At 48.3% G+C, this 16,974-nt stretch overlaps 1 protein-coding gene across 1 annotated transcript in view; it reads left to right on the top strand.

Moving 5' to 3' along the window:
- Window positions 1–14,602: 14,602 nt before the first annotated feature.
- The window catches only part of DEDD (death effector domain containing), a 37,603-nt gene continuing 35,231 nt past the window's right edge, over window positions 14,603–16,974 (top strand). The window contains exon 1 of the mRNA XM_029913493.1: window positions 14,603–15,934. The gene's annotated coding sequence lies outside the window, so the exon portion shown is untranslated. The remainder of the gene's footprint in view (window positions 15,935–16,974) is intronic.

Genomic DNA, 16,974 nt, shown 5'->3' with positions numbered 1-16,974 from the left:
TTCCACAACCTCCCTTGGACGGCTCTTCCAGAGCTGAAGTACCCTTAGAGTTAGTCCTAATATCTAACCTAAATCTTCCTTGGTGCAGATGAAGTGCATTACTTCTTGTCCTACCTTCAGTGGACATGGAGGACAATTGATCCCCATCCTCTTTATAACAGCCCTTAATATACCGGAAGACACTTACTAGGTCCTCCCTCAGTCTTCCTTTCTCAAGACTGAATGTGCCCAGTTTCTTTAACCTTTCCTGATAGGTCAGGTTTTCTAAACCGTTATCGCTTTTGCTGCTCTCCTCTGGACTCTCTGCAATTTGTCCTGCTCTTTCCTAAAGTGCGGTGCCCAGAATAGGACCCAGTACTCCTGCTGAAGCCTCATCAGTGCCGAGTAGAGTGGGACAGTTACCTTCTGTGTCTTACATATGGTACTCTTCATACACCCCACAGTGATATTAGCCTTTTTCACAACTGCATCACATTGTTGATCTATATTCAATCTGTGATCCACTATCATCCCTAGGGCCTTTTCACCAGTAATCCCACCTAGCCAGTTGTTCCCCATTTTTGTAGTTGTGTATTTGATTTTTCCTTCCTAAGTGAAGTACTTTGCACTTGTCTTTATTGAATTTCATCTTGTTGAATTCAGACCAGTTCTCCAATTTGTCAAGGTCGTTTTGGAGTCTAATTCTGTCCTACAAAATGCTTGCAACTGTTCCCAGGTTGGTGTCATCAGGGCCGGCTCCAGGGTTTTGGCCACTCCAAGCAGCCAAACAAACAAAAACAAACAAACAAACAAAAAGCCGCGATCGCGATCTGCGGCGGCAATTCAGCGGGAGGTCCTTCGCTCCGAGCAGGAGTGAGGGACCGTCCGCCGAATTGCCGCCGAACAGCTGGACATGCCGCCCCTCTCCGAAGTGGCCGCCCCAAGCACCTGCTTGGTAAACTGGTGCCTGGAGCCGGCCCTGGGTGTCATCTGCAAATTTTATAAGCATATTCTCCATTCCATTACCCAAGTCATTCATGAAAATATTGAATAGTACCCGGACTAAGGACTGACCCCTGTGAGATCCCACTAAATACTGCCTCCCTGTTTGATGGCAAACCATTGATAACTACTCTTTCAATATGGTCTTTCTATCAGTTGTGCACCCACCTTCTAGTAATCTAATCTAGATCCTATTTCCCTAGTTTGCTTATGCGACTGTCATGTGGGACTGTCAAAAGCCTTACTTAAATCAAGATATGATGGGAAGGAAGCTTCGAAGCTGCTGACGTTCAATTTATTCTCGCACAGCCTCACCGCTCAGTGGGGCCATCCCAGAATCCCTGTCATCCAGACCCAGATGCTCAGATCATCTCAGTCTCTAACTGATCAGCCTGGGCACTTGCCTTCGACTGCTCCCTACTCTGCAGCCCACCCTCAACCGATGGAGGGAGCTCCCCGTGCCTTCCTTCTCTTCCTGCTTATGGTTTCCCAGCCCAGAGGTAAGTGACGGAGGGACATATCCACCCCTTGGGGGAGTTACATCAAGGGGATGGGAGACATTATTTCCAAAGTCAACTCTGGTTAATAGCAAGAAAGAGAACCACAGAAGCTCCCATTGCTACCTGGCCCGAGGTCACAAGAACGGCCATATTGAGTCAGACCAATGGTCCATCTGGCCCAGTGTCATGTTTTCCGACAGTGGCAACTGTCAGGGGCTTCAGAGGGTATGAGCAGAACAGGCAATCGTCGAGTGATCCATCCCTGAGATCCAGCCTGGGCTTTTGGGTAGATGGAAAATGGGGTGTGTCTCCGATGGCTGGGCATAGGGAGGAACAGGCTGCAGCTCGGATGACCGGGTGTACAAGACTCTGTGGTCACAGTTAGAGTATTTCATGAAGCCTAGGGGGAAGAAGGAGAGAGCGCAGGTCTGGGAGCCAGCCAGGAGGGCTATGCTGGGAGACGTGCTGCCTCTCTGAAGCCCTGACACCCCTGCACGGGCTGCAGGGAGCACGGGGCAGGTGCAAAGCAGCATGAAACCTGCAGCCTGGACTCACAGCCACTGAACCCAGCTGCTCCTATTCCTGGCGCTGCCAGCGACGTGTGCCCCCCCACAGCTTCTGTTTCCTCCTCTGCTAAACAGAGATACAAGCTTGCCACTGGCTCTTTGAAGCTTCTGCTGTCCGGTGTGGTGACTCGATGCCACTGAATACCATGAGTCCCTGTGCAGGGGGCACAGGAGGGGGAATTGTAAAGGGCTGGGACTGTAATTCTCTGCTGCGTAGCAGGGCTGTGAGACCCAAATCACTCCTGTGAGTGAAAGGCTTCGGGACTCCAGCTTGGGCGGCGCTAGAGAAGGGCTGGGGGTTATTACGATTGTACAGAAATCCCCCTTCAAGTGACAGGGCTGGGATACCAGGGCTGGAAGGGAGTGGGGGGACGGGACTTGGTCAGTTTCCTCAAGTCTCCTTTGTCTTCTGTGTTAGATGCGAGTCCGTTCACAGTATATTGTCCCCCGGTGTCAGTGAACGGAATTCTGGGAGAATCCATCATTTTCCCTCTACTCAATCCTGGAGCCTTCAAAAGCATCACCTGGGACGGCCCCTCTCCTGCCAACGCTGAAGCCTATGCGTCACGTGGGCCTTTAGCAGTTATCACCCTAGGGGCCCCTGGAGCGCTGCCCCACATTTCGATGGAGGACGAGATCCGTGACCTGACGCTGGCAGACGTTGGCATGTACAGCTGGGAGACAGCAAGTGCAGATAGCAATATCTTATGTAGCTATGACCTGCACATCCACAGTGAGTGTGTGGGTGGTGGTGGTGGTGGGGGGCGAATTTATGCTTAAAATAGACCCCAGCATCAAGATGATAGCTGGGCAGGGCTGGGCTTGCAGGTGGCATAAAATTTTCACAGATTCCAAGGCCAGAAGGAACCATTGTGATCCTTGTCTGACCTCCTGGATAACCTGCCCCAAAAGGATTCGCGTGTTAACTAGAGGAGATCTTTTAGGAAAACATCCAATCTTGGTTTAAAAATTGCCAGTGATTTTCTGACAGTATCGCCAGGCCCAAATGTTCAAAAATCATGAGTCAGGCCCCCAAGATCATGAGATTATGTTAAAAATAATAAATGTTGGAGAGGGGGGTTAGTTGCCTTCTGGCTTTGTGGCTTTTAGGGTCTCACTTGCTTCAGGCTACCAAGCTTTGCCCTGCAGCTATGAAAGCTACAGACTTATTTCTTTTTTAAATGAAATCTGAGATCCTCCTGCACTGGGAGGATGAAAAAAACGAACACTAAAAATCGTAAGACTTGCCATAACATTGCAATAGCTGGCAACTGGGCCCCAGAAGTTTAGTTTGGGTAGAGCAGAGCAAGGTCAGCTCTTATAGAAAGTGGCCCAGTGCAAAGGACCAGGGTGTAGGCGATCTGGCCTAGTGGTCACAGCTGGGCTAGTGCCCACAGGTCAAGAATATCCATGAGGTGGTAATCAGCGAGCAGGGATCAGAGTAAATGCTGAAGCTGGGCATTATAGGCAAGAGTCAGAGTCAGGCCAGGGTTGGAGAGTGGAGATCAGAGATAGTTACCAGACTGGAATCAGAAGGTGAGTGTTGGGTCAGGCCAGGGTCAGAGACCAGAGATCAGAAAGCAAGGTGAGGTGTGACATCACAACAAGCCAGAAATTTATGTAGGTGCCCAGACAACTTGCTAGTCCACCCTCAGGTTAAATAGTGAGCCTGCACCAATCAGAAGGCTGCAGGGTGCTGTCACTCTAGTCCCTTTGGCCGGTACTTCCAATCTCCCTAGTGCACCTTGGAAATGGCTCTCTACAGCCTCCCAGTGGCAATGTAGGACCATTAGCTGTCCTGGGCTCCGCAGAGCTGGGTTCTAGGGCTGGTCTACACTGGGGGGAGGGGGGGATCGATCTAAGATACGCAACTTCAGCTACGCGAATAGCGTAGCTGAAGTCGAAGTATCTTAGATCGAATTACCTGGAGTCCACAGGGCGCGGGATCGACGGCTGCGGCTCCCCCGTCGACTGCGCTACCGCCGCTCACTCTGGTGGAGTTCCGGAGTCGACGGTGAGCGCGTTCGGGGATCGATATATCGCGTCTTAACGAGACGCGATATATCGATCCCGGATAAATCGATTGCTACCCGCCGATACGGCGGGTAGTGAAGACGTACCCCTAGTCCCACAAGTCCTTACATCCAGGCTCTGTAATGCCCTCACAGAGCAGAGAGGGCCCCACCTTGACAATTATAATGTCTGGGTGCTATATGGAGCGTTGCCCCTTGGGCCTGAGCGGGTTGCCAACATCCTGGGCTGTTTCTGCTAGGAGGAAAAATTAATGCTCCAAGGGAGGGGTACTCTGGTGCAATCTTGCTTAATTACAAAGAACATCCATAGTCATATCTCCCTGGCTGTAGGAGAAATACAGAAGAGCAGAAACCCCCACATCTGCCCCTCCAGTGGACTCCGTGCCCAAGAAGCCCCATATCTCTGTTCCCTCTCAGGGTTGTCACGCTCACTTCTCCTCCTCGCTTTGTGCAGCTCAGGCTGCTACACTTAAAAGATTCGCTGACATACTTGTGTCGGTCACGAGTGTGAAAAACCCTTCTCCTAACTGCCATAGCATTGCCGGCAAAAGGTTTTGCATTGACGCTGTTATGCCAGCAAATAGGTCCTGTTGCTTGAATAGCTTAGCTCGTCGGGTAAGCTAGTATAAGCTATTCCGGCAAAGGAACTCTCGCTGATATAAGCCGCATCTCTGCTAGGAGGGCTTGCCGGCGGACTTCTTCCGATATAGCCTTGGCGGCAAAGTCTTTCTAGTGTAGATAGTGTGTAAAACGCACCCCACCTACTGTCAGTCTCCTAGTCCCTTCTCTACAAGCAGAGAAACCCCCCGGCCCACACAGCTTAGCTCTTACCTTCCTTGGGCATTCCCTCTATTGTTTGTAGCAGGGGGGTTTGATATAAAGGGGCTGGATGGCTCCTTCTGTGGAGCCTGAAATAGGATGCTCGGCCTCCACTGCATTTAAGGGGATCTGTGATTGTCGATCAAACATGCCCCCCCATGGCAACTATGAGCATTGTGCTGCATCTGGCCCAACAGGAACAGCTGGGCATCTGTGTCCCATCCCCATCCAGGCTCTTCGGAGTCGGAGTTCCCAGCCCCTGGTGCGGATATGGGTTTTCCAGACTGAGGAAATCCCCTAACCATTGATTTATTCCTTCAGGTCCCACCCCGCCCCAGGCCACGTCACTGTCCTACTGCCACGCCAAGGGGATCCTTGTGCTGGGGGTGCTGGGAACCCTGCTGGCTGGGATCCTCACAGTGAATGTCCTCGCTGCGAGGGAGCAGAGACGGCACTGAGAGGAGAGGAGCTTCCACTGTGGTGCTGAATCCATCCTGACACTTCCCACACTGCCAGACTGGGGGATGCGGCAGCGGGGTTGGCTGTGGCTCCCAAAGGGTTAATAGGAGCAGCAGCTGCCTACACGGGGCTGAGGACTCTGCGCCCAAGTGACTCCCTGACCCGTGCCGTGCTGCTGTGGGGCGTGGGCTGGAGAGTGACTCCGGGTGGGAGGGCGTGGATTTCTGGGGGACGCTCTTGACCAGGAAATGGGGGGGGTCTAGCCCCAGGGAAATGCAGCTGGGCTCAGAAATGGGGATGGGAGGAGCCATGCAGAATCAGATCCAGGCCCCATGGTGATGCTTTCTGGGGGTACCAGGGCTGTGGGCACCTTGCTACCACCTGCCCTTAGCACAAAGCAGCCTTGTCTGGGCCTGCCAGGGTCAGCTCTGCTCCCCAACTCCGTCAGCCCTCCCCTCTAGGTCTACACAGGCCCCACTGTCCCTCTGCTGCTTAGCAATAGCCACAGACCAACCCCCAAGACCTCCTAGTATCTCCCTGGAGCATCCAGCCTCTGCTCCACTGGACACTCGCAGTATTCACTGATCAGCTGCTTCCAAAGAAACTACTCACCAGCGTACCAACTCCACCCCACATCACTGCTCTGCTTAACACACAGCTCTTAGCCTTGGATGTCACTCTAAACAAATCTAAGTTTATTTAACAAAGCACAGAGACTCCGGTCATAGCAAGTAGAGAGATTGGAAACAAATGGCTGCGTATGACCTAAAATCACACATTCTAAAGCCTAGATTAATAAGCTAGCATCATGTCTAACAAAGTATTGCTCATGCAAATCTCATTCCTAATAAAATATTGCTCACACAAAATCCTTGCAGTGTTTTACACCTGTGACCTTCCTCCAAGAGACATGCACGCTGTAAGTTTGCCTCCTCGGGAATGGATTCAGTTCATCCTTTTGCATGCCGAGACAGACCAGACCAAGCCTTTGTCTTTATTCATAAACGGGACCCTCCCGCCCCCTGCTTGGTTCTCTTGTAGATTTCACAATCTCTCAATTCGCATCTGTCTCAGTGTGCCAATAGGCGGACAACACAGTCCCATCATGGCCAGACAGGGAGATAAGTGTCAGTTACCTCCTACCAGATAGGAACATTTCCGAGATACATCCCCTTGTGGACTCCAAGCCCTTAAGAACACAATGTTCTGCACAGATTCATAACTCCTTAAACAGTATCAGAACAGACATTTCTCAATGATTATGGCAATCACTGGCTCTTGTAGAGACCTCATGTGCCACCCTTTGGCAGATACCTGATATTCAGCAGGGGATCCCTATCTGACTGAGGGGATCCCTGTAAAACCCTATGCACCCCCTCTTCCAGTCAGCATCAAGGGGTCCCTAAGTCCCACCCATCTGCTCCAGCATCCTCTCTCTGACAGTGACCATGCTGCACGCATGGCTAAAGTCTTGGCCTATTCCCAAGGATCTGTATGCTTCAGAGTCCTGGAGCAGTTCCTCCAGGACACTTACCCTAGGGTTGTAGCCTACACTGCCTCCCCCGCATAGCTCCCTTGCTCTGTCAATGAAAACAAGTGACAGTGGGAGCGGGCACCACAACTGCGAGCCTCCCAGCCCATCCAGGAGACTTCGTACCCAGGATCTCTCGGGGGCAGTGTTAAAATTCCATCCCCTGAGCGTTCCACATCTGGTTACTCACAGACACGTCTGTTCAGTGGAAGATTTAATTCATCTGCTAATGCTAGTACGCAGACTTCTGGGGAGGAACACATCTGGGCAGCAGAACAGTGGAGAGCTCTTTGCAGAGAACACACCAGTAGGGGGCAGAAAACAATTCTGCCAGCTGATGGCCTTCCCAGCATTTTGGCTACTGAGCGAAACCTGCTTCAGCTGGAGCCTTCGAAGCCTTGCAAAAGCCTTGCAAAAGATGTTGTTCTCAATAAATTCGCCGCACTGGATATATTGCTCGTGTCCTGCCCAATCTTGGCTTACCTACTGCCACTGTCACTACAAGACATTACAGAATTAAGCCATTTGTATCTATTGCCTGCAAGGTGTCTGTCACTATCAAACCTTTTAACCAGACCTCCTAGTGGTACTGTTTGGTCATTTGTCCACGTATGGTCTAATTGCTGGGGTGGAACTGGACTGCCACCTACTATGGGCAGCTGGTATTTTTTTGCATAAGAAATGGAAGGAAACTGCGTTATCAGGAGAAATGAAATCACCTGCTTTTTGATTCCATATCCACGTTTCTAATTTTCTGTTTACGGCGCAGATGAATCTCGGGCATTGTCCCATAGCTGTAAAATGGAAACTCCCATACACAGTACCCCCTGCTGCACTGAAGGTCCATCTCTGCTTAGCTTAGCTCACAGCAGAGGGAGAACAAGTGCAGTCCATGCTGGCATGGCTCTGGAATGTCTCAGGCCTTTAGACTCTGAGGTTCAGCAGGGAAATCAGGCCTTCCCCCCCAAGGCTCAGAACAGTCGGAAGCCTCAGGGGCTCTTCATTTCAAACAAGGCTCCATATCTAGATGTCAGCAGAGCAATCTCTTTCCATGGGCATTTTATGCTGGATGTCCAGCTCTAATCACTATGGTTTGTAGCATTTCTCACACAGCCAAGGGATTGGAGATCATTGATCTGCATAGCCCAAATACTAGATCAGCAAATAGCTAGCTCTTATAGAGCACTTTTCATCAGTAGATCATAAAGTGCTTTCTAATTATCCCCATTTTACAGACAGAGAAACTGAGGCACAGAGCAAGGGAGTGACTTGCTCAAGGTCACCCAGCAGGTCAGAGATGGGAATAGAACCCAAGTCTACCAAGTCCCAGTTTAGTGTGCTGTTCACTAGGCCACACTGCCTCCTACACGCTGCTTGTCTGCACAGTCTCCCTAAGCTATTGGCCTGCAGGTCCCTTCTACTCTGGTTCCCCCACAACCATCCCTGGTGCCCTCCCATAACCAGGCTCCAATGCTTTCAGTTCCACCTACTATGCAGCTCCCCACTCTGGTTCCTACCACCTGGCATCCTTGGTCTCCACAGAGTCCTCAGCTCCTTTCCACTGCCTCTCCTCCCTGGCCCCTGACAGTGCCTCTGCTTCTTCTAGTTACTGTCACCGTGGATCCCGCTGCACATGTGCAAATGCCTCATGCATGCAAAATCAGGTTCTTTTGAATAGCAGTGTCTGTCAGTGCTGGGCACGCCCCCTATGCCTCCCCCGTTCCTGTGGAGGTGTGACACACCTGGAGTACAATCCAGACCAATGAGTAGCTGTGTCAGCCTGGGGTGCCCTTTACACTGCTTTGCTGCTGTAACCTCCAGGCTGGACTGCTCACAAACAGCCTCCAGCATGCAAGGCACTCCCAGCTATGTCTGTGTGCTCTTACCAGTCTGGGTTATACTGCAGAGTGACCCCAACTCACTCCCAGTTTTAGATTTCCCCCCAGAAATATATGTCCTGTACTGCCCAGCCCTCTCCAGGACAATACAAGTTTATATAAAGTCAGTTATTGCTTTAATAGAAAATATGCACATAACTTGTCACCCCAAATGGACTTTCTCAGACACAATTTAAACACACTGGATTAGATAAAACAATAAAACAAATTGCTTAGCTACAAAGACAGAGATTTTAAGTGAGTACAAGCAATGAGGAATCAAAGTCAGAAATGGTTACAAAAAATAAAGATAAGAGGAGGGAGAGGAGTCCCTCTGGGTGTTTGTCCCTCCTTTTTATAATTTCAGTCCCTCTCTTGAAAAACATTTCCAGCTAGGCACTAGGGGACAAAGAGTCTGTGTGGAAGGATGTTCCCTGCTGCTTTTTTTCTCACCTGTTTGAGCTTTCTTTGTTTCCCTTCCTGCTTGATGACTCTGTTTACTGCATAAATGCAAATTAAGCAGAGCACACATTCCTTTGTTTAGGATAGACCTGTTTGCCAACCTCATTTTGGGCAGGGTTGTGGGGTTTGGAACATGTGTTAACAACACCATACAGCGGTATTTTATAACTTTACATACAATGTTGCCACACATGTTTTACCAGGACAATAATAATCAGCAGATTATGAGTTTTCAAATGATACCTCACAAGGCATACTTTATACAAAAATTATCACAACAGTGTGTAGGGTGTGAACACAAGGGTAACATTATGTCACAATCCCCTTGGTCATTCCCCATTCCCTACCTCCCTCCCTTTCTGGTTCCCAACACCTATTCCCTTGGGGATCCCCATGAACCTGCTCTCTCCCCTCCTCCCCACCTTTCATCTCTTCCTGGTCCTTCAACAATAACTACCCCCAGCACCCAGCTCTATTCCCCCCCATCACTCCATCCCATTTTATTATTGTGCATGGACTAGACCCCAAATGGAAACGCATCTCCACTTTCTCCTCCATGTGGCGTCTCTGATTCTTCCTAAGTGTTGAGTTGCTTTTCCCCTTGGCAGCAGTTTGACAGGGTTTCTCTCCAGGTGGGATTCCCTCATGGGCATAACTAAGAACATAAGAACAGCCATACTGGGTCAGCCCAAAGGTCCATCTAGCCCCGTATCCTGTCTTCCGACAGTGGCCAATGCCAGGTGCCCCAGAGGGAATGAACAGAACAGGTAATCATCAAGTGATCCAATGAGCACTAAATTCCAGTTTACTTTTCCTACAGTATGTGCACTGATGGCACTTCTCTCCCATGTGGACTCCCCAGCCCCACCTCTGCCTGGGTCCCTGCTCCAGATTTAAAGAAACAGTACATGTGTCCATCTCTCTCTCAACCCGCGAAGGCCCAGATGCAGAGTTTAACGTGCGACAAAGACCCAAAATGAGGGACATAAAAACTGTTCTTGCAGGAAACATAATATGATTTGGGATCCATTTCTTTAGTGTAAATGAAATGCTCCCAAACTTCATGAACACCAAGCGCCTTCCAGAACGTTGAGTCCAGCTACACTCAACCCTCGGAAACCAAGAACTGATGTAAATAACTTTCAGTGATAAAGGTGAGAGAACAACAGCTCTGTGCGGAACGGAGGTAACTGGGGGACAAAAACGAGTGACTTTCCCCCAAATGAGGTGGGCTCGAGAGGTCTGTCCTTATCTTCAAATCTTCCCTCCCCCATTCTGCCCCCATAAATGTTGATAAATATTTACAGATCAGTGAAAGGCTTCCTCTCACTCTGATCTCCTCAGCTCAGGGCTTGGAGGAGGGCTTGTCCAGCTGATTCACTGGGACTGTCAAATCCAATAGGGGTAGGTTCCTCTCAGACCCTTCTCAAGAGGATCTTCTCCCTTTATATGGACAGTGCTGTGCGTAACAGAGCTACAGGGATCACAGAGCAATTCAGTTCAGTTGGGCTTGGAACACCCGGAAGAGGCTACTTGTTCTTTCCATCCTGTACCAAGCACCTTGCTTGGTCTTAGCAATGATCTCAGAGTGCAGAGATGTCCACTGGATAACAGCTCACACCTCTAGAGGGCAGGGCAGGGCTACTATCGCTATTGCACAGAGGGGGAACCAAGGCACACAGAGGCAAGGGACTGGCCCAGGGCAGTGTGTGGCAGAGCAGGGAGTTGTTATTCGTGTTCAGTATTGTTTCTCATTCAAATTTATAAGGACTGGGTCTCCTGAGGGAGTTTAAGGGAGAGTAAGGATCAGGGCCTTGCTGGCCCAAGCAAAACAAAAACAAAAAAAACCCTCCCCTGGAATTGTGCCGCCCCAAGCATGTGCTTGGTTTGCTGGTGCCTAGAGCCGGTCCTGGGAAGGATGGTCCAGTGCTTAGAACACTAGCCTAGGACTTGGGCAAGACAATTCCCTGCAATGTCAGACTCCCTGTGTGACCTTGTATAACCCACACACCTTCTGGGTGTGATGTTCTGTCCCATCTAGTGGCACTGAGACAACTTAGAGAGAGAGAGAGAGAAAATTAGTTTGTTCTACAACCCTAGCTAATAACTAGTTGGCTTATAGCTCATGCAATAGAGGCTCATGAACTAAGCTCCAGAGGCCCTAGGTTCAATCCTGCTTGGCATAAGTCACTTAACCTCTCTGTGCCTCAGTTTCCCATCTGTAACATGAGAAGAACAGCATGGCCCTGTTCCACAGGAGTGTTGTGAGGATAAACACATTAAAGCAATGGTAGTCAATTATTTTTTGTCCAGGTGCAAATTTCTTGGTCAAAGGTATAGTCAAGGTCCAGTCTTCAGAGAAAATAATAATTAAAAACAAACCCAATGATAATGATAGTAAGTAAATGAAAAGATTTTGGGGTCCGTTCAAAAGCGTCTGGCAGTCCAGATTTGGCCCACGGTCCGGCTATTGACTACCCCTGCATTAAAGGTTGTGAGGTGCTCAGATAGAATGGGAAGGTGGTGTGTGTCATATTGGTAGACAGCTTTGAGCTGCATTTTAGCAGTTAAAGAAGACCTGATTTGGTGTTTCTCAACCTCATGCCATTTAAAGGAGAGGCACATAGGGCAAAAATGTACCTGTCAGAGTTAGCATATTTGTTTTGAGTTGTCACTCCACCCATACATAAGTAGCTGAGCTGGGGTTAGTGCTGGATTGACATCAGGGATAACATGGGGTCTTTTTGTCATAGAATCCTCTTAGCAAACTGTTCTGATCTTTCCACCACCCTTTGTAGGTAGTGGGGACTGGAAGAAATATGTCTTAAGTCATTCTGTAGCCTCAACACTTGGAGTTTGGAGCTAGTAAGCCGTGGACAATAGCTACTTCTTCTAGAATGCCAGAATGAGGCTTTTAATTTTTCTCTGCCCTACTGAGTTATAGGGCTAGTGAAAAGCAGAATTTCTCCAGCTGATTATTAATATATTACAGGAGCATCTGAAGAGTCCAAGCAAATCAGGGCCCCATTATGTTACGTGCTGTACAATCATATGGTGAGAGGCAGCCTCAGACTCAAGGAGCTGACTAGCTAAATAGACAAGACAGATAAAGAGTGGAAGGTGAAACAGAGTCACAGAGCAGGGAAGTTATTTGCCTAAATACCAGTGGTTTCCAGAGAGGCATGTCCCTTTGTCTGACATCAGCTGCCGTTTATACAATACAATACACAACACACACAAGCAGCTTCTAAGCACCTTTCTTTGTAGCTGCCTCATCCCTATAAACCAGAGGAACTTTTTTTCCCAGCATGCTTTTCTAGGAGCTAGCCCTTTAAATTTGACAGAGCCAAATACCAGCAACCCTAAAATGGTGATTTGCCACTGCACCGGGTTGCTGCTTCTTCTTCTTCTTCCTTTCCAATTGGTACGTATTAACCCTGGTTATGTTTTCCTTATTTCTGAGGTGATGATACATTCTCACAGTAGATTCATGACAATGCAGACCTTAAGGCCCTGATCCTGCTAGAACTGACTAGTACAAACTTAGACCCAGCTGGAGTCACATGTATGGAGCTGGATCGCTGTTATAAACAACTAATGTTTGACCACAATATTTAAATATGCATTTAAAAAGAAATATATATGGATCTACATAATAATTCTTAGCTCTTCTCTAGCACTTCTCAACTGTAGAGCTCAAAGTGCTTTCAAAAGAAAATTAATGTAAATGTTATTTGTCATCTACCTAGGGCCTGATCCTACAAAGACTTAACTGTAGATTATAGAATCATAGAAATGGAGGGCTAGAAGGGTCCTCAAGTCCACCTCCCTGTGCTGAGGCGGGACATAGTAAACCTCAGACCTTCCCTGACAGGGGTTTGTCCAACCTGTAAGGGATGGTTTAGGTTTAGCTGATCATGAGGACTGCTCGCAGTACCTAATGACAATAATGCCTAGTGCTTATATAGCTTAGTTAAATTATATAGTTTAGTTAAGCTCGTGTCTTTGCAGGATTAGAGAATTAGATTGTGAGCTCTTTAAGGCAAGGATCATCTTGTCTATAGCAGTGTGACTATGAGCGTAGTGCATTGGGACCCTGAACCCTGCTTGGGGCCACCAGACACTCCCAGAATAGAAATAAATAATAATAACTATCCCCATCTTACAGATGGGGAAACTGAGGTACAGAGGAAATGACATGCCCAAGATCAAGGGCTGAGCCAGGAATAGACTCCAGGTCTCCTCACTCCCAGATCACCCATCAGCCCTCTTTATAAACAGCAATTAATAACAATTTTCCTAATGGTAATACAGGCAATAGCAAGGGAGAAAACCTGCATCAAGCAAACCAATGCATTAAAACAGCATCTTTTTGTGCATGGCTTTTCTTGGCCCGGATTTTACTGGTGTTCGGCACTACGTATGTTTTATTTAGATACTAATAAATACAAGGGAACGCTCATCCGCTGGATTCATTGCGCTGCTTCAACAGCGGACCCTACTTTCCCACGTGCCCATTTGCCCATAACAAAGATGGCAGCACTCTCCCATTCTCTTCAGTAGCTGTGAAGTCAGATCCCGGATGTGCCTGCCCGTCTACCCTCTACAAACATGGCAGCCTCCTCCCCATTCTTCCCAATGGTATTGAAGCCACCCGTGAATAACCCGGATGGAGCCGCCAGCCTGCCCGCCACAAAAATGGCGGCCATGCCCCATTCCTTCCTATGGCGGTGAAGGAAGGCGGCGGGACCCCGGATGTAGGCAGCCCCTCCTCCGCCCCCCGCCCACTCGGGAGGCGGTGCCGGTTACCCGGATGTTGCTCCTGCTCTAGCGGCAGCGGCCGCCTCCCTCGGACGGGGAGAGAAGCTGACGGATCCAATATGGCCGCCCTGATCCTGAGGAGAGAGTGAGAGGCCTAGGAGCCCGGGGCAGCCCCCCAGCCCGGCAGCAGCAGCCGCCCCTGGGGGCGGGGAAAGGAGGAGCGGGGGGAACCAGCCCCTGCAAAGGTCCAAGCTCCCCCCAGCTCCTGCCACCCCCCCGGTCCCTGGGTGTCCTGTTCTCTGGGGGGAGGGGCAGCCTCTAGCTGATCCGGGGGGGGGGGGGAGCACTTGCCATAGGCCCCCTGTGCCAGCTCCCACTGAGCCCCACCTCCTGGGGTACGGGGGGGTGGGGAAGAGAGGGTAGAGAGCAGGCAGCTAGGAGGGTCCCTGGGTTGATCATTGCTGGGGAGGAGCGAGCCATTCATTTCTAGCTTCCCATCAGCCCTCTTTCCCTGGGACCTTTATTTTTGTTGGGGGTGGGAAGGGGGCAATAGAGGTGGAGAGAGAAGCGTGACAGGCAGGTGGGGAGTCTCAGGGTGGCTTTTTCGGGGGGGGGGATAAGCCAGTTAAAAACATACACATTTTCCAGCTTCTAATAAACCCAGTTTTCCTGATTTATTTTTTACTTGGGGGGGCAGGATTAAATGTGTATATTGACGTGTGGGAGAGGAGGGGGTCGTCTCTGGGGGAGAGAGTTGCAGGACATTAAAACAAGACACTTTAAAAAGCCTTTTCTCAGCTTCATAGTAAACCAAATTTCCCTGGCCTAGGAAGGGAGAGGAAAGGGGGTCAGGGACAGGAAAACAGGACTAGAACTGCATATTGAAATGTGGGAACTGCTAAGTAGTTATAGCAAATATTAATTAATAGAAAGGGAGGAAAGAAGCAATCACAGGCAAAAAGCGAGCTGTGTGATGACATTAAGCATCTTCAGATAACCCTATTTTAGCGGGTTAGTTATATTTTGGGAGCTTATTCTTAATTTCTGGGGGAGTCAGATTTTTAATTTTTTAATATTTAAAAAGAATGTAGGAAGACACAGCTGTGCAGCGTGGGGAAGAGCCTTAAAGTTGAACAGCTGTGTGGCAAGCCAGTTTTCTGAAAATTTAACACCCAGTTTCTAAATCTCCTGCTTTTGGAGAGGGATCTGTTCTTTGGGGTAAAGTAGTATTACGAGAAGAGTGTGTGTGTGTGTGGGGGGGGTGAAGACAAGCACTAGAAGTAACCATCACAATTAAAAATAAAGAAGAAAGTACAGGTTGAATTTTCAAGTATTTTGCAGATTCTAATGACTTTTTCTTGGTTATTGTGGTAGAGTCTCTAACTTAAATTTCCCAGAAATTTAGTTAGTTATAATAAAATTAGAACAAAATAAATTGGGAGCAGAGGAAAGTAGACAAAACCTCCTTTTTAAAAAGAGATCCACCCTGTATTTGCAAAAGTGGCAAAGGAGCTACTAATAATAAGGAAACAGAGTAGCGTCAAAGCTTTAGAAGAAATATGTTTTTAAAAGAAATGACCTAGAGGGTGCAGGGTAGATTTTTTTTTTTTGGATCTTCCCTTCCTCTCCTTCCTTTTCTCGGTGGGGTGAGGTAGATGGAGAGATTTTTGGCATTGGAGTTATTAGGAAAATTCTTTAGGCAAGTCTGCCTTTTTTAATATCACATCTGATGATCTAACTTTAGAAGTTAGGCTTCCCTGACACGAGAGCCATATTGTAAAATCATTCACAAAGAGTTTAAGCTGTTCTGTTGGGTTTTTTGTTTATTTAAAAAGTAAAGTAAAAGGGAGGAATAGAAGACTCTTTAAAAATTCTTGTTCAGCCCCGTGTTCGAATCAGTGCAGTAGAGCGGATATAAACAAGACAAGAAGAGCTTCAAATTAAGGTTGGTCTCTATTTTGTCTGTATTTATATATCATTTTATAATATGCTAGTGATTCATCCACTTCAGTTTATCTTCATGGGAGGTTCTATTATACCATAAGTGGAGATATTGTGCCTTGTGCTGGCTTCTGTTGTGTGAACTGACTTAGCCTCCAACTGCCCAGCTAATGTGTAAAAGTTTCTCACACTGTGTTAGCCTTAAAACCTTCATTTAAAACTAAACATGTGATTTGAGGGAGGGGGGCGAGTATGGTTCTCAATTCAAGACATGATACTAATTGCTAGGTCTGAGTCCGGTTGCCCTTGGTTTATCTTCTTGCCAGCTTTCTAGAATCATAGAATACAGGAGAATGCTAGAAATTCCATGACTTGAAACATTTAAAACTAGACTGGATAGTGCTCTAAATGAGCATTTCCTAAAGTGCACTGTTACGCCTCCCTGGGGTTGTCTGATGCTGTGTGCACATATGTGTGGAAGAAGACGTATACCTTAAGGTAGGTAGGCCTTTAACAACACATGGCAGGGTTCTATGATTAGTTTCATTTTCTTGATGGTGGGATTCAGCTTCCAAAAGTTTGAGAAACGCTGCTCTAGACAAATATATAGCAGAGAGTTCTCTCCTGGAGATGAATGGGAAGGGAGAGTGGATGAGAACAGACATCTCTGACCTCTTTGCTTATGTAAACAGGTTTTTGGATAAGGTTGGCTAAACGTGAGAAGTTTGATAGAGCACTGGGCCGGGAGTCAGGAGACATGGGTCAGATTCCTGGCTCTGACGCTGACCTGCCGTGTGACTCTGGGCAAACTGCTTCACCTTTCTGTGCCTTAGGTTCCCGCTCTGTAAAATGGAGATAATGATACTGACCTTCTTTGAGGTCGGTGGATTGGGACAGTGCTGTGTGAGAGCTCAGTCATGTAGAAATAGCCAAAGCACGGTTCAGAACACTTATTTTTCAGAAGAAACTCTGGATTCTTAGTTGAACTTTTCATCTAGCCTTAGACTTGGGTTCCAAACCTGATTTGAGCATGACATTTGGCTA

Source organism: Terrapene carolina, unplaced genomic scaffold (genome assembly GCF_002925995.2).
Source record: "Terrapene carolina triunguis isolate 2854851 unplaced genomic scaffold, T_m_triunguis-2.0 Scaffold675, whole genome shotgun sequence".
Lineage (NCBI taxonomy): Eukaryota > Metazoa > Chordata > Testudines > Emydidae > Terrapene > Terrapene triunguis.
The sequence above is the reverse complement of the archived record's forward strand: the minus strand, read 5'-3'. Positions and strand labels throughout refer to the sequence as shown.